Source organism: Eretmochelys imbricata, chromosome 27 (assembly GCF_965152235.1).
Source record: "Eretmochelys imbricata isolate rEreImb1 chromosome 27, rEreImb1.hap1, whole genome shotgun sequence".
In the NCBI taxonomy this organism is placed as follows: domain Eukaryota; kingdom Metazoa; phylum Chordata; order Testudines; family Cheloniidae; genus Eretmochelys; species Eretmochelys imbricata.
The window spans coordinates 11,295,823-11,304,763 of NC_135598.1; positions in this window are offsets into that span (position 1 = coordinate 11,295,823).

Consider the following 8,941-nt stretch of genomic DNA (forward strand, 5'->3'; position numbering starts at 1 on the left):
AGGAAGTCTGTCCTGGTGTTCTTTATGCGCTGAGTGGGCCAAAGGAAGGCGTACATTACAGCAGCGTAAGACTCCTCTCTGATTTGTGGCCGAGTGGGGTTAAGTGACTTTCTCAAGGTCCCAGAGGAAGTCTGTGGCTGAACCCAAAATAGATCCCTGTCCCGATGTCTCCCGGGCCAGCGCCTTAGCCACAAGGCTCCCCTTCCTCCCTACAAATAAGAGGCAGGAATACAGCGTTCCCTATAGAAAGACACACTATCACCAAGAGCACAGCCCGCGCCTCCTGATTCCTGGCACAGACACCCCCCACCCCCAATGCTTGCCGGCCCAGGCACCGCAGACCTGCGTTAAACCCACAGAGGATGCTGGGGCACCCTCTTCTCGTCAGGTCACCAGTTCAAATCCGGCTCAGACCAGTAGGGCCTGACGTTCCGCCCAGCTGTTTATGGAACTAGGTGAATGAGACGGGGGCTGCAATCCAGAGCTTTAGCGGACAGGTGCCTCTGACATAGCTAGCACCAGCTGACCCCCTTGTTGGCAGCCTCAGGACAGGAACGGGCCATTAAGACTTATCTCTCACCGCCATGCGGGTCCCTCCAGGGAAAGGGCCAGGGCATGTGGGAATGTCTCTCTTCCATGCTTAACTAACATGTGACACAAGGGGTTAAGGCACTGACCTAGCATGCAGGAGACCTGGGATCAATTCCCAGCTCTGCCACAGACTCTCTGCATGACCTTGTGCAAGTCACTTAGCCCCTCCGTGCCTCAGTTTCCCCCTCGGTAAAATGGGGGAGAATAACTCTGAGTAGATGTCTCTGCAGCCTGACAGGCAGGGTTATTAGAGCAGGGTGGGCTAGGAGTCAGGAAAGCCCCAGCTCCACAGTGTGACCTCAGGGGAGTCACACGTCCTCTCCCACCCTTTGTCTGCTTAGCTTGTCACTATGCGTATGTTCAGTGCCCAGCACCCAACCTGCCCTTGACGGGCTTTTAGGCACCCTTCAAACAGCTGTTTCCCAAAGATCTTTCTGTGGCTTGTGCCAGAGGATGGCTACAGTGCCACTCTCTTTGCTGAGGGAATTAGTATTTAAATGCATTCAATTAAATAAAGCCTACAAAGAGCATCATCACAACGTCAACCCCAGCTCAGAGGGCAAACGAACAAACCAACCAACCAACCACAAAACACACACTATGAACCAACGTAGGAAAAAACCCACAAACCTCCAGATGCCACCCCCGCAATCCCCCAAAACTCAGGGGAAAGGCAGAGGACTTGCCTTCACTGCTAAGTTAACACAGAAGTTACAACTCAAGCCCCACTCACACACAAACCCTTCACTCAAATGCACGGTGCTTGTAACTGGAGTTGGGCCAGCCCCAAGGGAGAGACCCCTCAGCTGCTGCCCCAGACTCTCTGCAGTGTGAACGCCGGCTAGGGCAGGGCTTCTCTCCGCACATTTTCCAGTGACCTCAGAGTGCAGCCATCAACTCTTGCTGGTGGCCACTCTGACCATTTTTCCTAAAATACTTAAGTAACTTTAGGAAAAACAGATAAATATGCACGTATACCCGTCCAAACCATTGAAATTTATTTATGCAGAGGTTGGGTTTTTTTGCAGACTCAATGATAAAAATAACATACAGTTGTTTCTATTCCTTACCAGACCTAAACAGAATAGAAACGCAAATAAGGTGCTTTGCACGTTCTTGTCTTTTGTTGTTGTCATCGTCGCGTTTCTTTTGCTTTCTGGTGTCTTTAAAAAAAATAAATAAATACTTACGAGCTAGTAAGTCTGCTGTTGCGAAAAGTAATATTTGTTAATATCACTTTTCACATTAAGCCAGAATTAAGCTCTGGATGGGGAGGCGGGTAGAGAGGCAGAGCGCGTTGGGGGGACGGATGGGGTGGCAGGGAGGCAGTGGGGGCCAGGGATGATACGGGGTGCGGGCGTGAGCCGAGGACCAGCATCCACAGCCGGGGTCCAGGACGGGAGCCTGCTGCCTGCCACTCCAGGGCTGAAGCCCGAAGCCAGAGCCTCACGGCACCCAGGGAGGTGGGGAACTCACTGGCTGCCTGCTCCTCTGATGTTTTTGGCTCCAGAGGGGGCAGGGGAGGGGCCACTGGAGGCTGTGGCTGCAAAAGAAGCCCCTGGTGACCACAGGCAACCACGGTGGCCACATTCGAGAAACACTGGGCTAGCACCATCCGAATACTGCCCGGTCTCCAATTTTCCCCATGTGCCCAGAAAGGACAGGCAAGTTGTCCCATAGGTTCCTGGGAAAGAATCCCTCCTGCAGCACGAAGAGCTGTGGGATGTGCCCCAGAAGTCTATAGGATACGGATGGCATTATGGGATGGAGAAAATTGCATGATGGGAACTTGACTCCTTGCTTCCAGTCATCCCTGCACGACTCATTTCTACCCCACAAGGCATCGCGAAAAGGCACTGCCTGGGACGGCGGCGAGTGGCACACCAGGGTAGCTACCCGCAGTGCGACACACTCTGCATCGAGGCAAGTGCCCCGGGCGAGCAGACGCACGCGCCCAAGCGATGTACTAACAGCGGTGGCTGGGTGCCGAGGTAACTGGCGTCGACCCAAGCCTGGAGTTAGGGCGACCAGATGTCCCGATTTTATAGAGGCAGTCCCGATATTTTTTCTTCTAAAGACACCTATTACCCTCCACCCCCCGTCCCGATTTTTCACATGTGCCATCTGGTCACCCTACCTGGAGTGCAGGCATGGCCTTCGCGAGCGCAGCCCAAGCACGGGGAGTTAACTCCGTGGTGAAGACAGACCTTGAGAGTCAGGGGACCTGGGTTCTAATCCCAGCTTTGCTGCTGACCTGCCATGTGAATTCAGACACTCAGTTCTTTTCGTTAAACCTCTTTGATCCCTCCCCCTTTGCCTATTTAGATTGCGAGCTCTCTGGGGCAGGGACTGTCTCTCACATCGTGTTTTTAATGAGAGAGGTCACAAGCAAGCCCCATTGTGCCAGGAGCTGTACGTGTCCAGAGGAGAACACGGGGCTTGCCAGCAATCTGAACAGAGCACGTGGGAGATACGGTCACACAAAGCATTAATGGCACCAGCACGAGAGGGGAAGTGGTTTGCTCGAGGTGAGCGGCAGAAGTGGGAACAGGACCCAAGGCTATCGAATCCCAGTTCTGTGTTCTAACCACTGCACCACACTGCCTCTGTAAGACCTACCCCTTGCTGTCGAGGCCCTTATGCATTGCTGTAGTACGAACAGCACAGAATCAGAGCCAACCGCCTTGCAACGGGCCGAATGACATTAAAGAGATGAGGTTTGAAACAAGCCCGTTAGATTGATTCCAAGCCCTTTTGACTCAAAATCCCTCCATCCACAATTGACGTTAATTGAGCTTTTCATAACCCTGGGTTCCATTTCAAGCTGCACAGCTATTAAACTATTATGCCTGCTTCACCACCGCCGCCAACACCACAGCCCCCCCGCACCCGACTGGCACTGGTCCAGCGAAGGGCATCGCTGGGAACTCCAGGCCATTGCAGGAAAGGACAGCACAAGCCGAGCCGGGTTGGACTAGCCCGTCGCAGAGCAGGCGCTGGGGTTACAGGAAAAGCCATGATAGTACATCCAGCAGGATAAGGAAGGCTAAAAGAGAAGGCAACCTCAGGCACTAAATGACCTTTACGCTCTCCCGTAACACTTGTCTGTTCAGATGCTGTATTTACAGAGAGGACATAAAGCCAGCACAACACAGAGCCTGTTAGGGGAGCAGGCTATTACAGGAGCTAGTAATAAACCCTGGCATTTATCCTGGACCCTGGAAAGAGTAATTAATCCTGAGACCACGGCCATGAGGTACTGGGGGATAGAGGGGTTGTCGAGCTGTTTTCCAGATGGGGAAACTGAGGCACAGGAGGGTTAAAGTCTAGCTCGTCCAAGAGTGGCCACAGATCCCCAGCACCTCCATCCTTGAGGCACTGTAGGGGCCTGGCTTTTGGAGGGTGCCGAGTGACGGTTGCTCTAGTCAATGGGATCTGTAGGGGTTCGGCTCCTTTGAAAGCCAAGCCCCCTTAAGACATCTCAAGTTGGGCTCCCTAAAAATTGGAAGCGCCCAGAAATCAGCAGCCACCTGAAAACATGGCGGTTAGCCACAAAGAGAACGTGTCAAAGCCAGAAATAGACCCCAGAGCCCAGACTCCCAATCCCCTGCTTGATTAGACCTCCCTCCCTCCCTCAGCTAGCATGAGAAACCAGGAGCCCCAAGTCCCAGTCCCCTCCTCTGACCACTATTCCACACTTCCTCCAACATCAGAATCTTCCCTCTCCCTCCTTCCACATTTCTAGATCTAAATCTCCTCTCTTGCCACCCGGGCCTCGTGCTGGCCTGACTCTTGGCCGGCACAGGGCTATGAATCAACTGTCTGCAAGAAATCGCTCCGAGACACCGGGTGCCCTTCGGAACAATTCACTCACCATTCTGGAGTCCTTCATGTCTCAGTTATTTGTTCTGGTTTGTGCCCACCCTGAGGGGACGCATTTATTTCCGTTTCCCATGTCACAGGTTATTCCTTAAGAGGCCTGAGCTTACCCCAGAGGACTGGGCACAACAGACCTAGGAGAGGCTGGCATTAGAACATGCAGTTGTCCTAACCCAAGTTATCAGGAAACCCTTATATGTGAGATTTGCTTGAGACAAGCAAAGGCAGCACCGCCCAGCGAACAGGACTCCTGGGTTCTATTCCTGCTTCGAAGCGGGGAGTTGGTTTGAGTGGTTACAACAAAATGGACTGGGAAGCAGGACTCCTGGGTTCCATTCCTGGATCTGGAAAGGGAGTTGGGTTTAGTTAGAGCAGGACTGCTGGGTCCTAGTCCCCACTCTGCCATGGACTCACTGTGTGACCACTTTGCCTCTCTGTGCCTCGGTTTCCCCATCTGTACAATGTGGGATAATGAAACATACTCAAGAATGCACCGCGTGTATGCTGAGCGTCCTCGGGGCTTGTGCACTCTCCGGCAACCCCTTGCCTTCTCCAGAAGCCCTGTACAACAGCCTGGAGAGTCTGCAGCAGTGTCGGACAAATCAAAACATTGAGACATTCACTGAATCCAATAGGAAAGCAAACCATGCAATTGCTACAGCTTCCCCACTTATTGCATGCTATTTATTTTACAAGGCCTCTACATTTTTAATCGTCCGTCTGCTGCAGAACTTTGCAGTTAAATGCATCACTGCCTTGCAGGAGTTCTTGGCATAGGTGAAGCTGTGGGTTTTAGTAGCTGGGGAGAGGACAGGTGAGGTGTTTGGCACCTGGGAAGGTGTGGTGGCAAACGGCAATAAACATAATAGTAAGTATACCAATAGGTAACTAACTAGTTAACAATAGTTTAATAGCTGACACTGATTGTGTCATCATTAGTTTTCAGAGTTAACCGCCCCCTGATATGAACAAGGCAGTTCACCTCTCCTGTGTTTTGGTTTCAGGCTGTCTGCCGGCTCTGTGGGGGGAGGGATAGGAACTTGAATCACCGCCCCCCAGAAATACCTGAACTGGTGCCACTGGCAAGCATGATTGCATCAGTTACGTCTGAGTGATGAACTTTGCAACCATAAGGCCTAGAAACATTTTATTTATATGAAGGAACAAGAAGCCAAACATTCAACAGCTGCAGAATCACGGTGCACCTGAGCCTCAAAAGCAGGTAGGCAAGTAACCGGTAGGATCAATTTCCAGCACGAACGCACAATCCCAAACACCAGGCAGGTGCTAGACTCCTTGGCCAAAATTCCCCAAGGGCGGCTTGATTCTCAATAGTTTATCATACCCTGGCCATCCCCATCGTCTTCGGTTCTCTCCCACAGGAGCCAGTCAATCCCACAGGAATCAGTGGGAGTTCCTCCTGTCCCAAGGGGAGACACTGGGCCCCGGCTGAGCAGCATGACGGCTGGCTGGTGCATTTCACCAGCACCAAACTCAGCTCTGGTTTGCAGATCGCCCAGGGGGACAACAAGAGCTAGAGGGACCAAGGACCCTCCTCAATGCCTGCTTCACTGCCTGCTCCCAGCTCTCTCCCACTAAGAGCTGGCAACGTGAACAAAGAATTCAGTTTTTCCACTGAATGCATCCGATGAAGTGAGCTGTAGCTCACGAAAGCTTATGCTCAAATAAATTGGTTAGTCTCTAAGGTGCCACAAATCCTCCTTTTCTTTTGCGAATACAGACTAACACGGCTGCTACTCTGAAAAGAATTCACTGAAACTCAGACCGACATTGACATTTGACAGGCACCACTTCACCATGGGACCATCCCAGATAACAACAGCTTCCCAGGCCCGGTAGTTTAAAAAGCAAGGGAAGATGATTCGAGAGTTACCCCCTTTCATAGCGTACCTTCCCCAGCCCCTACAAAAAACCAGCTATGGCTGTGTCCTCCCCACCCCCAGCAGATCTGAATCTCTTTCCTGCCCCTGAGCTTCTTGGTTACTCAGCGGTGATGGGAAAGATTCCTCCCTTAATTACTTTTCATTTCCCTTGCCTGCTTTCTCTTTCACTTGTGACCAAAGCAGCAGTAACTCGCTGCCCAACAGAGATCGCTCCAGGTATCGGGGAAGGCGGCAAAGATGGCGCGCATGGGTAAGGGGGGGCTGGAACACTTTGCACTGTGGGGTTGCTGAGAGCCATCGAACCAAACAGTAAGCCCTGCATCCAATGGGAACCACTTCCAGCCCAGGGGTGCGGCAGCCTCTCTCCTTCCAGCACCTCTGCGCATGGGTGTGCAGCCGTGAGCCTCAAGCGTGCGAGCGAAATCCTGCCAGCGTGCGCGATGTGGGAGGGAAGCTTGCCAGCTGGTGTAGAGGAGCGTGAGAGAGCGTGTGTGTGTGTCTGGGTGCAAAGAGTGCGACAGTGTGTGTGACCAGCTGTACGAATGTGCGTGCGTGAGCCTGAGTGTGCACACCGGCACATGCTGCAGGGTAGCAGTGAGCATGCCGGCGTGTAAGGCTGGGAGCGGGTGCGTGTGAAAGGAGCGTGCATCAGGGTGCGCAACACTGAGTGTGAACGTGCAACACTGTGCTCCTGAGCGTGCACACGGGCCTGTGACCCGCATCCCGTGTAAAGTGCGAGTCTGACTGTGCAGGCAACAGCGATGTTGTGAGAACAAGCCTGTGTGAGAGCAAGTGGCGAAACCGTTAACCCCTTCCTCTCTGCTCTGCGAACCGCAATGCAAACACTCAACTTCCCAAATGGAGGGCACCAGAGCAGGCCTGGGAGCCAGCCGAACATCCCTGCGTCCGCTCCAGCCAGCCAGGAAGATGTTTGCAAACAATAAACTACCGTTACCTGGCTGGCAAAGCCCCAGCTCCCTGCTGTGAGCCTTCACAGAGATCAGCCTGCAAGCCCAGACTCCCTGCCCCTCCCTCTCACCCCACACAGAGTCATCCCAAGCAGCCAGATGTTGCATTTGCTTCCAGATGTCTGGTCCCTGAGCCCAAAGTAGAGCTGATGGGGGTGGGAGGGGAAGGGTCTGTCCAGCTGATCCCTCTAGTGTGTAGAGAGTGGGGTGAACACACACAATGGGAGCAGGATGGGGGAGGGGCACGCTTGCCATACTTGGGGGGAAGGGTCACGTGAATGGGCCAGGGTGTGGCATGTGCCGCTGTATTAGCTTTACAAGTCACATATGCAGAGTGGTCAGAACGCAGGGTGGGGGGGGGGCAGTCACAGAGGCGGGGATTGCAATGGGATGGGGGGGACAATGATGCAATGGGAATGGGGGGTGGGGATCAGGGTTGGAGTGTCTCACAGACACAACAGGGTCCCGGGAGTTAGGCTGCGAGGGTCACAGATGCAATGGGGTCACAGGTCTTAGGATGCAGGAGGTCAGAATATGGAGGGCCCAGAGGTGCCCTGGGATCAGGATGGGGGAAGATCACAATTAGAGGGGTCACAGATTCAGGGTGTCAGTAAGCAATGGGGGGACAGACACAATGGGATCAGGGAGTTAGGGGTGTGGGGGTCATGTAGGCAGGGGTCAGCACACAGAGGTTGGAGGATCACAGATACAATTGGTTGTGGTGGGGGTGTCATGGATGCAGGGTGTTAGGATGGGGGAGTCATGGATACAATGGATAGGATGGGGGGGTGTCATAGATGCAGGGTGTTAGGATGCTATGAAGCAGTTGGCCCGAGATCAGAATGTGGGCCGGGGGTGGGCCACAGATGCAGGGAGCTGGGGGTCAGGGTAGGGACCAGAGATGCAATAGAACGAGGGGATTAGGATTGGGCAGGTGGTACAGATGCAGGGAACCAGGCAGGTCACAGATACATTGGGACCAGGGGCTGGGGGTGGAAGGGTTGGTATACAATGTGGTCTGGGGAAATTAGGGTGCACACGTGGGGTCATAGATACAGGGGGCCAGGGTTTGGGGGGGTCAGTATACAATGGGGTCCAGGGAGATGGGGGGGTCAGAGATGCAGAAGCTGGGGGGTGAGGGCAGGGATCAAACATGCAATGGGATCAAGTGGCTAGTGGTGGGGGTCACATATGCAGGGATCAGTATGAAATGGGGCATCACAGATGCAATGGGACCAAGCATTGAAGTGGGGGGGGGGGTCAGTACGCAATAGAGTCTGGGGACTCAGGGAGGTTGGGGTGTGGAGGACTCACGGATATAGGGGGCTGGGGGTGGGGATCAGGGCAGGAAGGGAGCAGGGTGCAATGGGGCCAGGGGAGGGTCAGGATGGGGGGTCCGGGCAGGGAGGAACTAGGGATGCAGTGGGGCCTTGGGGAGGGTTGGGATGGGGGGTTCCAGATGCAGGGGCAAGGGAGGGGAGGGACCAGGGGTGCAATGGGGCCGAGGGAGGGTCAGGATGGGGGTCTGGGCAGGGAGGGAGCGGGGGTGCAATGGGTCCGGGGGAGGGTCGGGGCTGAGGGGGTCCGGGCAGGGAGGGA